This window comes from Nerophis lumbriciformis, linkage group LG05, assembly GCF_033978685.3.
Source record: "Nerophis lumbriciformis linkage group LG05, RoL_Nlum_v2.1, whole genome shotgun sequence".
Lineage (NCBI taxonomy): Eukaryota > Metazoa > Chordata > Actinopteri > Syngnathiformes > Syngnathidae > Nerophis > Nerophis lumbriciformis.
This window is the reverse complement of record NC_084552.2, coordinates 22,260,000-22,275,568: the sequence shown is the minus strand read 5'-3', so window position 1 is coordinate 22,275,568 and position 15,569 is coordinate 22,260,000. Positions and strand designations below refer to the sequence as shown.

General features: G+C 42.8%; 1 long non-coding RNA gene across 1 annotated transcript; it reads right to left on the bottom strand.

Moving 5' to 3' along the window:
- Nucleotides 1–7,027: 7,027 nt before the first annotated feature.
- On the bottom strand, nt 7,028–15,294 carry LOC133606776 (uncharacterized). The gene is made up of 3 exons (XR_012050423.1): nt 14,884–15,294; nt 9,132–9,303; nt 7,028–9,040 (listed from the first exon to the last, which is right to left on the bottom strand). It is a non-coding gene; the product is annotated as an uncharacterized lncRNA (long non-coding RNA).
- Nucleotides 15,295–15,569: the final 275 nt, after the last annotated feature.

Below are 15,569 nucleotides of genomic sequence, written 5' to 3'. Positions count from 1 at the left end.
TTAAAGTTAAGTTAAAGTACCAATGATTGTCACACACACACTAGGTGTGGTGAAATTTGTCCTCTGCATTTGACCCATCCCCTTGACCACCCCCTGGGAGGTGAGGGGAGCAGTGGGCAGCAGCGGCGCCGTGCCCGGGAATCATTTTTGGTGATTTAACCCCCAATTCCAACCCTTGATGCTGAGTGCCAAGCAGGGAAGAATGCTGGTATGAGCTTTTAAACATAACCCGTTAACTGCTGCCAATCAAATGGTGAATAAGATACTCTTTAGGGTTCATATGTTTGTAAATCTGACTGTGATGAAGTCAGTGCCTCACCAGCCATGAACCTCACCGCACGTCACTGTTACACACACACATGCATCCACAAAAGATATACGCCACACACACATACCCCATCCAACGCCCTTGACGCGAATCCCTTAGAGGTGATGGACTGCTGGGCAGCGCCTGAAGAGCTGCAGCCTGCCACCAAGGCCCCCATTGCCTCCCCTCTGTTGCTAGAAATCTCGGGATGTATGTTTTAATATGTATATGTGCTTTGCTATGCAGGTTTTTTCCCACTCCAGACTGGGCCCTCCGAGGAGCCCAGTCTAGATTGTATTTTTTTACTCATCCTTCCCCAGCATTGACCTTTTTCCCATCTTTTACGGGGCGCCGTGTGGCAACCCATCAGCATTGCTGTTCTGTAACCCTGTACACTGTTTGTTTGTCGAACCTTGAACGGGTTTGTGCTGAAAACAAAGTTTTGTTGTACTTGTGCATTGACAATAAAGACCTACCTACCTACCTAAAAAGATAAGGTTGTGAATCCCCATTTGTCCAACAATAGTCGTCTTCGTTGTTTGTTACCGAATCTGACATGATTAGAAGACACAAGCGTTTTGTATCTAGACGGGTTTGTTGCCAGAAGTCGGACAAGCAATGATTTAAATGATTTAATGACCAAAATACGGTAAATATTGTACATATTACATATTGTTATGAACGTGTCTGTTACTACATGTAGACTTGCAGTGTGTATATAAAATGTTGATGGAGAGTTTAGAAGTTGTTTTCGAGGGCTTTGAAGGCTCCTATTAGCCGCATCTTCCAGTCGTTTTTTATCATCCTTAAAATCCCCCCCAAATAAAAAAAATAAATGTGTTCTTGGTCTTATAATGATTGTGAATGATAGGCAAAATAAAAAATAAAAAAATAGTGTGGTTGCCCTTTAATTACAAGGCACTACTTACTGTATGTAGTTTTGCACAAACCTTAGAACAGGAAGTTCCTGCTATGTCACTAATAACTGCTTGAATAGTGCCATCAAATCTACCCTACACCTTAAAGCAATATGCATTTCAAAATAATGTATGTATAAAAATGCTGTTAAACAATTTGAAATTTAGATATAAATATAAACAGTACACTTCTAGTCATCCTGCCACCTGGTGTGTACTAAATGTACACATATACTGTATATACATTATATATATTATATACACTATAATCAATGAGCTTGTGGGTGATCTAAAGGAAACAGGTTTGACTGCATTTAATATAACATTTTGGACAGTAAAACGAGCAGAAGACCAAAACTGCCTTTAAAAAAAAATGTACAGAGGACATGTCCCCCTTGTCTTTCCCACATACTTGTTTGTGCTAGGATGTATTAGGCCACTGTTTGTGTTTGCAAATGTATGCAGGAAAACAAGCCATGTTGCAAAATAACATGATGATGTTGGTGTTTACTACACAAACACATGGAATGGAGTAAATAACAGCTTAAGAATATTTTAAGGGCGGGCTATCGTTTGATTACATTTAGTTCTATGTTCTACAATGTAAACATCAGAATGATAAGGTGCACACTTGATGTACTTTCTACATATTATAATAAAATAACAATAAAAACAAATCAAACTGCATTATTTCCCTCTTGTCAAACTGTCTGTATAAAGACGTTTTTGCTGCTCTCCAGCGGCCAATAGGGGTAACTACACGGTTTACACTTTGAGATTTTAAGATTGTCAGCACCACACAACTCAATTAATGCCTCTGGAAATTGATATTAGTGTACATGATACATGCAAAGGTAACACAAAATAAAAGTATAGTCCTTAAATTAAACTGCACTCTTTATTAAATGTAAAACTTTGTTCTCCAGTGGTTTACTTCTTTTGATGATGTAATGTCCAACGTGTCTGACCTGTCATGTGGTGTGGCCCAGGGTTCTGTTCTGGGGCCTGTTTTATTTTTGTTGTATCTGATGCCGCTTGGGAGGTTGATCTGTAGTTTTAAAAATGTTTCTTATCATTTATATGCAGATGATATTCAACTGTTATGCTCCTTCAATGATTCAGAGTTTCACTTTTTATCTGAGTTCTTGGAGTGCGTATCCTGTATTAAAAACTGGTTGTCCTCAAAGTTCCTCCAGATAAACTCTAACAAAACGGAAACTCTGATAACTGCTCCCGATAAAAAGATCCCCCTGATCAAGAACTCCCTTGGTGCTCTGGGTGCATCTGTTAAAAGCAGCTTCAGAAACCTTGGGGTTGTGTTTGATCAGTCCATGTCTTCGGAGGGTCACTGCCGTCAACTGACCAAAAACTGTTTTCATCATCTCAGAAATATTTCCAAAGTGAGAAAATTGTTGTCAAAATTGGATCTGGAAATGATCATTCACACGTTCATTTCGTCTCGTATTGACTATTGACTATTCTCTTTTTGTCAGGCTTGTCCCTGACAGTTTGGTCAAGTTTTAGTCTTTCCTCTGTGTTTGTTTTATTTCCTGTCAGCACTCTTATTTTGGTTCAGTTTCCTGTTTGTCTCTCTGAGTGCTGTCCCCTCAGCTGTGGCTGATTGGCACCTGGCCACACCTGGTGTCAATCAGCCAGCTGCTATTTATACCTGCCCTGCCCTCCAGTCACTGCTGGATTATTGTTATTCCTACTTGTCGATGTCAGTGTAGCTGTAAGCTATATATTGTAGATGTTTGTAGCTTGCTGTCTTTTTGTTCCTCGTCTTCCAGTTCCTGTTTTCCTGGCATCCTGTTTCCTGTTCCTAGTTCCTGGTTTGTGTTTTTTCCTTTATTTTATGAACATTAAATCATGTTTTCCCGCACAATGCCTGCCGCCTTCTCTGCATCTTGGGTTTCGTCACCAACAAAACCTGACACTTTTCACTCTTTTCAACACGTCAACGCTAAAGAGACTTCAGACTGTACAAAATGCGGCTGCCAGACTTTTGACCGGTGCACCCAGAACAGCCCATATTACCCCCATTTTAACCAGTCTTCATTGGCTTCCATTTAAATTCCGCATTGAGTTTTAAGATTTTAGTCCTGACATTGCATGGTGGGGCCCCTCAGTACATCACTGACTTGCTATGCCCGTACTCTTCAGGGCGCAGCCTCCGGTCTTCAGGCCAGGGTCTTCTAAAGATCCCAAAAACTCGTTTTAAAACCTGTGAAGACCTGGCATTCCAGGCTATAGCTCCCAAACTCTGGAACAACTTGCACCAGTCCCTCCGTGATCCTGACTGTCTTGACACTTTTAAGAAACATTTGAAAACTTCTCTTTTTAGTAAAGCTTTTAATTAATGCACCTTTAAACTATCAATTTTAATCCACTTTGTATCATTTTTATGATGTCGCCCCTGTTGTTTTAAATTGAATTGTTGTTTTACTTCACCTATGTTTTGTACAGCGCTTTGTGATTTTATCTGTGAAAAGCGCTTTATAAATTATATGTACTTACTTACACTTCTTTCCCTCTTGTCAAATTACTGTATTGTCTCCACAGGAAGGTTTCTGCTGCCTCCCAGTGGCTAATATAACATGCGCGTGAGTTATTTTTTATTATTATTATTTTATTCTGTACTGTCAGGTAAATCATATTGTTGATGTAAATGCCCATATCTGTTGTACAGATTTGCTTTTCAAAGCAGAAGTGTGGATATTTCTTGTGTTGCCTTATTTGTATTTGACTTTATTAAGTGTTTGGATACATTTAGTGTTTGATCCAAGCAGGAGTGGATAAAAATAAGTAGAAAAAAGAAGACAGTGGGTGGAATTGTGGGGGAAATGGTGGGGGCAGAGACAACAACAGCAACAACAACACAACAATCATCAGCAAATACAATATATACAAAAATATGATACCAGCAATTTCAAAGGAAAACAATTCATGAAGTGGATGGTAATAACACAGGAATGACAATGAACATTATTGCACCACAATTAAAACAATAATAATATCAGTAGAAATAACAGTATTGAAAATAAATTACAGTATTTACCTCTATTATCAACATTTCAATCGCCTCAAATGCAAAAATACATATATGTAATGAATAATTGGAAAACCAAAGAGGTGGTGGAGCGGAGTGGACCATAATAACCTTTTGCATTGTTATGGTAAAGCTGTCAGAAGTGCTACTGACAGTTTGGTTATGTTAGGGTTTTAGAGTCACTTCCTGTGCTGGTGCTCTTGTTTTGTCAGTGTTTCCTGTTTGGTCTCTGAGGGTTTTGCAGCACTTTTACTTTCTGTTCCATGTCCTGGCAACACACCTGTTCCTTGTTTAAGTAGTTCTATTTAGTTCCACCCGGGTCCCTCCTTCAGTGTTGGATCATTCTTGCGCTTCCTTTCGAGGCCGATGCGTTGTTTTGGGTTCCACGCCTCTTTGTAAGTAACAAAGTGTGTTTTTCTTGCATCCCGCCTGCCGTTCTCTGCATCCTTTGGGGTCACGCGCAAGCAACGCTCACCGCACCATGACAGAATTGATCCAACCAGTGAGTGACCCCACAGAGATTTCAATGGCAGAGAGGTTTAACAAGATTTTGGCACTGATTTGCCGAATCGAAGAGATGTTTTTCCTCTTTTCAAGCTCCCTCCCACCCGTCCCCGTTGTCAGTTGGACTCTTTGGATGTCTGCGATCCGTCCTTTGAGGGAGGGGGCTAAGGTCAGCTGTGCGACAGGGGAGGCACAGCTCTCACCTTTCCCAGTGAGACCACCGCAGACGCACACGACAAGCCCGGTGGGCCTGCGGGCGGCGCCGTCAACCCCGGTGGGCCTGCGGGCGGCGCTGTCAACCCCGGTGTGCCTGCGGACGGCGACGGTGCAGCCGCCTGCTGTACCAGCTCTGCAGACGCCGACGGTGCAGCTGCCATCTTCTTCATCGTCTCCTGCTGTGCAGCCGCTATCTTCTTCGTCATCTCCAGCAGGCTCTTCGCCGCCTCCATGACCTCCAGTTTGTCGGTCGCACAAGCAGCAATCAGGCCCCCTTCGTCTGCCTAGAGTGTGGCCGTTTTATGGACGCCCTCCACGCGCTCAGCAGCTGCTGGTGCACTGTGGCCACTCGTGTCTGCCTTCTCGTTGGCCACAGATGTGGCCATTCCGTGGGAACCCGCCTCGCCAGATGCAACGGCGTTTAACTCGCCGCCGCCACCTCGCTCTTACCCGTTGGCTGCGGGGGCACATGGCCTGGACTGATGGTCGGCTTTTTAAGGCAGGGGCGCAGTTTAGCGACCCTCCGCCATTCCTCCCTCCACCCTCCCTTGGTTTTGGACTTTTTGTTAAACTTAACGTCTGGAAGGGGGGCTACAGTCAGAAGTGCTACTGACAGTTTGGTTATGTTTGGGTTTAGAACAGTGGTTCTTAACCTTGTTGGAGGTACCGAACCCTACCGGTTTCATATGCGCATTCACCGAACCCTTCTTTAGTGAAAAATAAAATGTTTTTTTGTTTTTTTTCAAATTCAAGACAACATTTTATGTTTTTGTTAACACTTTAGTATGGGGAACATATTCTAAGTAACAAAGACTTAATGTAGAGTTTTTTGGACACTAGGGGAACATATTCTAAGTAACAAAGACTTAGTTTAGAGTTTTTTGGACACTAGGGCAGTGGTTCTTAACCTGGGTTGGATCGAACCCTAGGGGTTCGGTGAGTCACGCTCAGGGGTTCGGCGGAGGTCAAGACACACCCGACTCATCGTGTAAATAAAAACTTCTCCCTATCGGCGTATTACGGATACGGCAACAGCAGAAGTCACACTGATTTGCAGGTGTGTAATTTGTTGTGGGTTTATGCACTGTGTTGGTTTTGTTCTTTGAACAAGGTGATGTTCATGCACGGTTCATTTTGTGCACCAGTAAAAAAACATGGTAACACTTTAGTATGGGGAACATATTCACCATTAATTAGTTTCTTATTAACATGCAAATTAGTAACACATTGGCTCTTAACTAGTCATTAAGAAGTAGTTATTAATGCCTTATTCTGCATGGCCTTATTATAAGCCTAACCCTCTAACCCTAACCCTAACCCTAATCAAATAACTCTAAATTAAGTCTTTGTTACTTAGAATATGTTCCCCTAGTGTCCAAAAAACTCTAAATTAAGTCTTTGTTACTTAGAATATGTTCCCCATACTAAAGTGTTACCAAAAACATATAATTTTGTCTTGAATTTGAAAAAACCCCAAAACATTTTATTTTTCACTAAAGAAGGGTTCGGTGAATGCCCATATGAAACCGGTGGGGTTCGGTACCTCCAACAAGGTTAAGAACCACTGCACTAGGGGAACATATTCTAAGTAACAAAGACTTAATTTAGAGTTATTTGGTTAGGGTTAGGGTTAGAGGGTTAGGGCCAGGGTTAGAGGGTTAGGCTTATAATAAGGCCATGCAGAATAAGGAGGCATTAATAATTACTTAATAATGACTAGTTAAGAGCCAATATGTTACTAATTTTCATGTTAATAAGCAACTAATTAATGGTGAATATGTTCCCCATACTAAAGTGTTACCATGTTTTTTTACTGGTGCACAAAATGAACCGTGCATGAACATCACCTTGTTCAAAGAACAAAACCAACACAGTGCATAAACTCACAACAAATTGCACACCTGCAAATCAGTGTGACTTCTGCTGTTGCCGTATCCGTAATACGCCGATAGGGAGAAGTTTTTATTTACACGATGAGTCGGGTGTGTCTTGACCTGCGCCGAACCACTGAGCGTGACTCACAGAACCCCTAGAGTTAGATCGAACCCAGGTTAAGAACCACTGGTTTAGAATCACTTCCTGTCCTGGTGCACTTGTTTTGTCAGTGTTTCCTGTTTGTTTTGCATCATCTTTTACTTTTCTGTTCAGCACACCTGTTCCTTGTTTTAATTAGTTCGACCTGGGTCCCTCCTTCTGTGTTGGTTCATTCTTACTCTTCCTTTTTTAGACAGATGCATCGCGTGCTGTTTTGGGTTCCACGCCTCTTTGTAAGTAGTAAAGTGTGTTTTACTTGCATTCCGCCTGCCGTTCTCTGCATCCTTTGGGGTCACGCGCAAGCAACGCTCATCGCACCATGACAAAGCCAGAGAGCCTCCTGCTCTCTGGGTTCTAGGCTCCAAGCCAGTGGATGCGATGAAAGTTTAATATTCCAGACGGCGTTCGCTAAAAGTTTGAGTTGAAGTTCCATGAAGGCTTTCACTGACTCCTCCCTGTCTTCTTCAGCCTTTTGCCCCTCTGGGAGTCCCTCATGCGTCTTGTCTTCTTCATGTTCTAGTCCTCCCTGGTGAGCTAGGTAACTGTCGCTGAGCACTTTCACAGAATCCCAGAGAGTAACGTTCTCCTGGGCAAGAGAGACGACCTGTTGTTGTCCAAAATAGACACTCTCGGAGGGTTTGGAACTCCCTGTGGAGCACCTTGACGATCGCGAGGCGGCCATCTAATCACTTTGGGGTCTTTTCCATGGAGTCCAAGATGGCGCTGACACCTGTTACTGGTGGCGACACTTGTCCAGGTGAGTCTTCCAGGTGGCTCTGTTTGGAGGTTGGACTTTACCACGACTCGACATAGTCTTTGAGTGCCTTCAGATTTTTCTATTTTAATTTGTGGTTTGCTTAAGTTTTGCCTTAATTTGGCAGATGTCTGAATGAATTGGAAATAGAATTGTTTGACAGCCTTTTGATCTGCTTGACTGTTACTCCGCGTCACATACATGTTCTCAGGAGACTACAGTAGGGGTGTCAAACTTATTTAAGATCGGGGGCCACATGGAGAAAAATCTACTCCCAAGTGGGCCGCACTGGTAAAATCACGACACGATAACTTAAAAATAAAGACAACTTCAGATTGTTTTCTTTGTTTAAAAATAGAACAAGCATAGTCGTGAAAATGTACAAATCATAATGTTGTGGTTTTTTTACACTTACATGTTGCGGTTAATAGTATTCTACCTTTAATTGTCGTTATTTATACTTTCTGAATAAATTATGTGATAATGTTCATCAGTCAACTAATTGGTGTTCATTTTCAATTTATCAAGATTTTAAATTAATATCAAAATCAAATTACAGCGACAGGTTTATTGAACTTAGTTATGTGTTGGAGTGTATAAGCTACTACGGTGTCCTGGGCATGACGTTAAAGTGCATCCGGCAGTGGAGGCTCCTCTATGGGGTCTTGGGGCACTAGGAGGTAAACCCCTTTACTACTGTTACCCCAGGTGGCCCTTGGCAAAGGCCTAGTACCTGACTGCCCCCTACGGTGAAGACCTCAACGGCGGAGCAGGCGGAAGACGGTAGGTTTAAGAACTACCACAACGGCTGCGATGGCGGAAGAAGGCTGCAGCAGAAAAGGGTACCCAGTCGTCTTGGACTCCATGCCACTGGACCCTGACCCGATTCTGTCAAGGATCGTGTGGTGACTGTCTGTGCACCAGTCTCCCCTACGTAAAACAAAGTCATCCATGGAGGGATACACCCCTACCGCGAGGATCGTCATACTCGTTCGAGTGACTGCCATAAAAAAGCTACTACGAGTGTTTGGTATAAGACGATGTGATGAATTAACAATGTAAATGTTACCAGAGGGTGTTGTTTGTGCGTGTTGAATGAACTGTCCACAAATCCAGAGGTGCAAGGCAAGAATGCTGTCCGTGAGCAAGCGAGAGATAGGGGGCTGGAGAGATGCGTCGAGGTCCGTGTCCGAGCGGGGGTCGAGGATCGAGGGAAGCAGTCCAAAGTCCGGCGGGAAGTCCAAAGAAGAGAGGGAATACTGCGGGGAACACAAAGGACATATAAGACACGGGCAGAGGGAAAGCACAGAGAGCAGGTACGAGGAGGGAAGCCAGAGACGTGATGCTTACTACAAGGAGTGAACTACGTTCCGGCACTGGATCTTCGGGTCCGCTGGTCTTTATGTTGTCTGCCCTCATCAGATCCAGGTGCGCTGATTGTATATTGCCTGCAGCCATGCAGGGAAGAGCGAGCAGGGGCGTGTCCCGGGGCGCTCCTAGCGGAGCTGCCGGCTGCAGACATCTAAAGGACACATTTAGAACAGCAGTTTATTTCATTCAAAAATGTTGGCTCATTTTTATACCTAGCAAACTCGTCCCGCGGGCCGGATAAAACCTGCGGGCTGAACGTTTGACACCCCTGGACTACAGCATCACATCACTTCCTCTCTCATCTGTAAAAGTTTGACTCAACATGCTTCCCCTTAAATGACCTTCCTCTGGCTGGCCACGATTCACTTCCTCTTTACAGGTGTGTGTGAGATACAGGTGATTGTAAAAAAAAAAAAAGAGGTTACATACTGGAAACAAATACAAACCGATGTCTTGGTGACTAATTAGCAAAATAGTCACCTGTCGTTACATTTGTGCCATTAACCAAACAAAGACAGGCGTCTCCTGCACCTTCAAACCTGTCTGATCAGCTGACAGCGTGGTGTGCACATTCCTCTCGAGCTGCTGTTGCAAAAGTTATTTTATGTCTGTCTGTACACCTGTGTTTTTGCCGTTGACATCACGTTTTGACCGGCTCGTTCCTGCTTGTGCAACACGACTGGGGGGAGCCAAGGCTAACAAGGAAGGCCAAGTGCACAAAGGCCCCACTTATACACCTTTGACCTATATACGGTAGCTCAGAATGTTCCAATAGGTCCCCGATTCCAGCAAAAAAAGCCTGGCAGTGATTACATTGCAGTTGGTTGCACACGAAAAATAGGTGAACTTGCTAAAGTAAGAACCGAAACGAGCGCCTGTAACGTGCTGATAAGACCACGTGTCGCAATCCACCCCCACCACCCTGACCGTGACATCATTACCAGCCATGAAGGGTTCTCTTATTCGGAGGGAATCACATGACAAGGAGACTTTGAGCCTTGTTTATCATCAGGAGAAGCCTCAGGTCTTGTCCTTGGTCCGATCTCATCAGTAAACTTTTTTTTTTTAATACTTTTGGAGTAGAAGCTGCTTTGTTTCATTGACAGCCAACAGCTGACATCCATTAGTCAGCGATTTCTCGGTAGCACAGATGGTTTGCAAGAGTGCAGAAAATAGTAGTGATACCAGACATATGCATGCCTCATTTTAGATCGGGGGCCACATGGAGAAAAATCTACCGGTACTCCTAAGTAGTAAAATCACGGCACGATAACTGAAAAATAAACACAACTACAGATTGTTTTCTTTGTTTAATAATAGAACAAGCACATTCTGAAATTGTACAAATCATGATGTTGTTGGGTTTATTTATTTTTACAATTACCTGTTGCGGTTAATACTATCCATCCATCATACTTGCCAACCCTCCCGGATTTTCCGGGAGACTCCCGAAATTCAGCGCCTCTCCCGAAAACCTCCCGGGACAAATTTTCTCCCGAAAATCTCCCGAAATTCAGGCGGACCTGAGTGACGTGTCGACAGCCTGTTTTCACGTCCGCTTTCCAACAATATAAACAGCGTGCCTGCCCAATCACATTATAACTGTAGAATGATCGAGGGCGAGTTCTTGGTTTCTTATGTGGGTTTATTGTTAGGCAGTTTCATTAACGTCCTCCCAGCGCGGTAACAACACACAACAACAGCAGTCACGTTTTCGTCTACCGTAAAGCAGTTCGTCTGCCGTAAGCAGCAATGTTGTGACACTCTTAAACAGGACAATACTGCCATCTACTGTACATGCATATGTGACAATAACATCTAGGGCTTTTAGAGAGTGCAGTGCACAACTGCGCACACAACAAGGAGACGAAACAGAATGCATCATCAGAGAGGGTGTTCAGCATGATTAGAAAAATAGTGACAGAGAATAGAACAAGGATGGACAATTCAACCCTTAACTCAACAATGAGTAGATGAGTGTTATGTGTGTGTATATGTGTAAATAAATAAACACTGAAATTCAAGTATTTCTCTTATATATATATATATATATATATGTATATATATATATATATATATATATATATATATATATATATATATATATATATAGCTAGAACTCACTGAAAGTCAAGTATTGTATGTATATATATATATATATATATATATATATATATATATATATATATATGTATATGAAATACTTCACTTGGTGAATTCTAGCTGTAAATGTACTCCTCCCCTCTTAACCACGCCCCTAACCACACCCCCCACCTCCCGAAATCGGAGGTCTCAAGGTTGGCAAGTATGCCATCTATCCATCTTCTTCCGCTTATCCGAGGTCGGGCCGCGGGGGCAGCAGCCTAAGCAGGGAAGCCCAGACTTCCCTCTCCCCAGCCACTTCGTCCAGCTCTTTCTGGGGGATCCCGAGGCGTTCCCAGGCCAGCCGGGAGAGATAGTCTTCCCAACATGTCCTGGGTCTTCCCCGTGGCCTCCTACTGGTCGGACGTGCCCTAAACACCACCTTAGGGAGGCGTTCGGGTGGCATCCTGACCAGATGCCCGAACCACCTCATCTGGCTCCTCTCGATGTGGAGGAGCAGCGGTTTTACTTTGAGCTCCTCCCGGATGACGGAGCTTCTCACCCTATCTCTAAGGGAGAGCCCCGCCACCCAGCGGAGGAAACTCATTTTGGCCGCCTGTACCCGTGATCTTGTCCTTTCGGTCATGACCCAAAGCTCATGACCATAGGTGAGGATGGGAACGTAGATCGACCGGTAACTTGAGAGCTTTACGTTCCGGCTCAGCTCCTTCTTCACCACAACGGACCGATACAGCGTCCGCATTACTGAGGACGCCGCACCGATCCGCCTGTCGATCTCACGATCCACTCTTCCCTCACTTGTGAACAATTAACGGTTAATACTATATATACTTTATTTGTCGTTATTTATATTTTCTGAATACATTATGTGATAATGTTCATCAGTCAACTCAGTGGTGTTAATTTTCAATCCATCAAGATAAAAAAATGATATCAAAATCCAATAACAGGATATTATTTGTGTAGTTTGATCATTTTCCTCGCCTGATGTACTAACATCATGTGGTTTATTTTGTACATATGTAGCATCATCCACAAAGATACAAAGAATTGCTATTGCGACATCCAGTGGACACATTTAGAACAGCAGTTTCTTTCATTCAAAATTTTCAGGTACATTTTTACACTTAGCAAACTCATCCCGTGGGCCGGATGAAACCTGTTCGCGGGCCTGATCCGGCCCTCGGGCCGTACGTTTGACACCTCTGCAGATGATTATACTGTTTTTTTTGCATTGTACTTGTATTTTGCACTGGTAAACAAAACCAAAGCCTTGTTATGATTTTATAAGGTTGCACTGAGAGCAAACCCGTCTATATGCAGTAAAGTGTGTCGCTTGTTTGTCTCATGTCTCGTCTGCGAGGTGGTGCATCACCGAGACAATTTATGGTCGATAAACCCGCCTCACCTTTGTAAACGTGACAGTTCAACTGAAATGTGACACTTTTTTACATTCATTGTTTTATGCCGATTTAATACACTGATTGGACAGAGACTATTTATTCATTATGTTACTTAAATCAACCTAAAGTGGCAACACCATGACCACCCCTGAACTGTGAACCATCACTGTAGACACTTTTCACCTTTGATCACTAAATCAAAGACACTTTAACTGCTGCTGTGACCCAAAGTCACCCCCATATTTATACTGTTGACTGTCAATCAGAATGTGCAATAATGTTATGTTACTTAATGTGCCTTGTATATACATTTTTATTTGTATTTTTTTTTTTTTTTTTATCTAAGTACCGTGTGACTTGGTGAAGGGTGGACTAGCGAAGTAAGATTTTCATTGTACGGCAAACTGACTGTTTAACTGTGCATATGACATTAAACAATCTTGAATCTTGAATCTTGAGCACTCATAAAGAGTTATATTTGATGGTGAATTGTGAGTATGTTTAATGCCTGTCAGGTGACGTTGGGTATTTTTTTAATATTACCATATTTTTTGGACCATAGGGCGCATCGGATTAAAAGGCGCACTGCCGATGAGCGGGTCTATTCAGGGCTATTTTCATACAAAAGGCGCACCAGATTATAAGGCGCACTAAAGGGGTCATATTATGATTTTTCCTAAATGGAAAACTTCCTTGTGGTCTACATAACATGTACGGTAATGGTGGTTCTTTGGTCAAAATGTTGCATAGATTATGTTTTACAGATCATCTTCAAGCCGCTTTCTGAGCGTCTCTTCAGGATGCGCCGTTTTGTGGGCGGTCTTATTTACGTGGCTCACCTTCGGCAGCGTCTTCTCCCCGTCATCTTTGTTGTAGCGGTGTAGCGTGCAAGGACGGGGGTGGAAGAAGTGTCAAAAGATGGAGCTAACTGTTTTAATGACATTCAGACTTTACTTCAATCAACAACGGAGCAGCATCTCCTCATCCGTGGCTCACTAGTGCAACAACAACAACGCCGGAAATGTGTCCCGTGAAAAACCGTCCAACCGGAACTCTCTAATAACTATAAAGTTCCCTGGGTGAATTATATAAATCCACTACAGTTTTTATAATAATAATAATAATGGATTAGATTTATATATTTATTTATCTGCCTCTGAAAAGTGTGACTTTCTTCCTGTGTAACTGTGTATATGTAAAAAAAAATTTTTTAACTCAGTTCTGTTTTTTTCCTCACTAAAACCAGTGGAGTTATGTAAGCTACTGGCTTTTAAAGGGTTGAAAAAAAACGAAATATAACTTACTAGCCGAATTTGTTCGGTGAGGGAGCTCTTAACTCAAAACACTTGTATCTCATGAACAGTACAATTTTAACACATAACATGCTTTTAAAAACAAAAACAAACTTCGAGATAAGATATATTTCATAAAAATACAGTACAATGCAATGTACTACAAACAATTACAGCAGTTGTATGAAGTAATGTAATATTAATGACAATATTTTTCTATCAAACACACCATCAGCAGCTTATCCATATTTTCATCACAAAATATTTGCCGTCTAATGTTTTGCAAGGTTCACTGTGACATTTGTTACACCAACTAATTGTGGGATGCTTGCAACTTCAAAGCTGTGCTTGCAACTTAAGGCCTAACAATTAGCCGGGAGACAGCGCTTATCTCAAAACACTCTTAGGCCTTGTTTACATTAAGCCGGATAAGGTTATCCAGGGTAAATTCCATCTAACATTATCTGTGTCCACACACAACAATGCCACCATTTAAGACCCCCTGCCCCTCTCCGTCCGCCGGCGCAATGTGACCTAGTTTGCATGCGCGGATGCACGCGTCATAGACATCTCCAGTGTTGCTTTGTGTGCAAGTTATTAAACTTAACTTATCTGAACAATATCCAGTGTTGTGGTATTTCAATTAACTGGAATCCAGTGTGCCAAATCTTTATTGGACACGAAAGTGACAAAGAACATTTGACAACAATCAATCTAGGGATCTAGATATCTGGTCAGGACACTCCTCAATCTTTTGCCTTCACCTTCATTGTCCATTCGTTTTTAGTGACTTTATATACTCTGGACTTAGACGTTGAGTCCGCGACATACATGGCAAACAATAACTGATACAGTCTGCTTTGCCAGTTCAAATGCATTCGCCGTTTTCCGTAGTCTTCCCTCGATGGCCAGGTAATACAAAGCACACGCTACCTTTTTTATCACATCCACGGGAGCTCGCATTCTCGTTGCATCTCCTTCGACAAATGGACAGAGTTTTTCGGTCAGTAGAATCACAGCTGACCTGGACATGGTAAAGTTATCTTGCCGTCTGAGAAGTGTTGTATCCCAAATAGCTGCAATCGCTTTCTCTTAAGGTATTCATGTGCGATTTCCACAAGCGTCTGTACATGTAGAAGAAGGAGAAACACGGGCATGTCTGGATGACTCGCCTCCATATTTCCAGTGGTTAGCTCCGAGGTTCCGAAACCGCTCTATTATGAAGCTGGCTGTGACGCGTTCTTTCTGACGTCACTTCCTGTGTGGGGCGCGGTCTTTCTGGCGTCACTTCCTCTCCGAACTCAAGAAATACACGGCGCACGTAGCCGTGTAAAAATTTGTCCGAGGAGGGGAACCTTAAACGCTGGTTTAGTGTGGCTGAAACGGGGCAAAGGCTAAATAATTATTTGTTTAAGGGGTTAAACGACTTAGTGTAGACTAAGGTTGTACGGTATACCGGTATAAGTATAGTACCGCGATACTAATGAATCATTTCCGGTGCTATACCGCCTCTGAAATGTACCGCGTCGAAGTCACGTCGTGACATTGCTGGTTTACGAGCAGACGAGCATGTTCGGCAGCGCACAATCACAGAGTACTTACAAGCAGACACAGTGTGT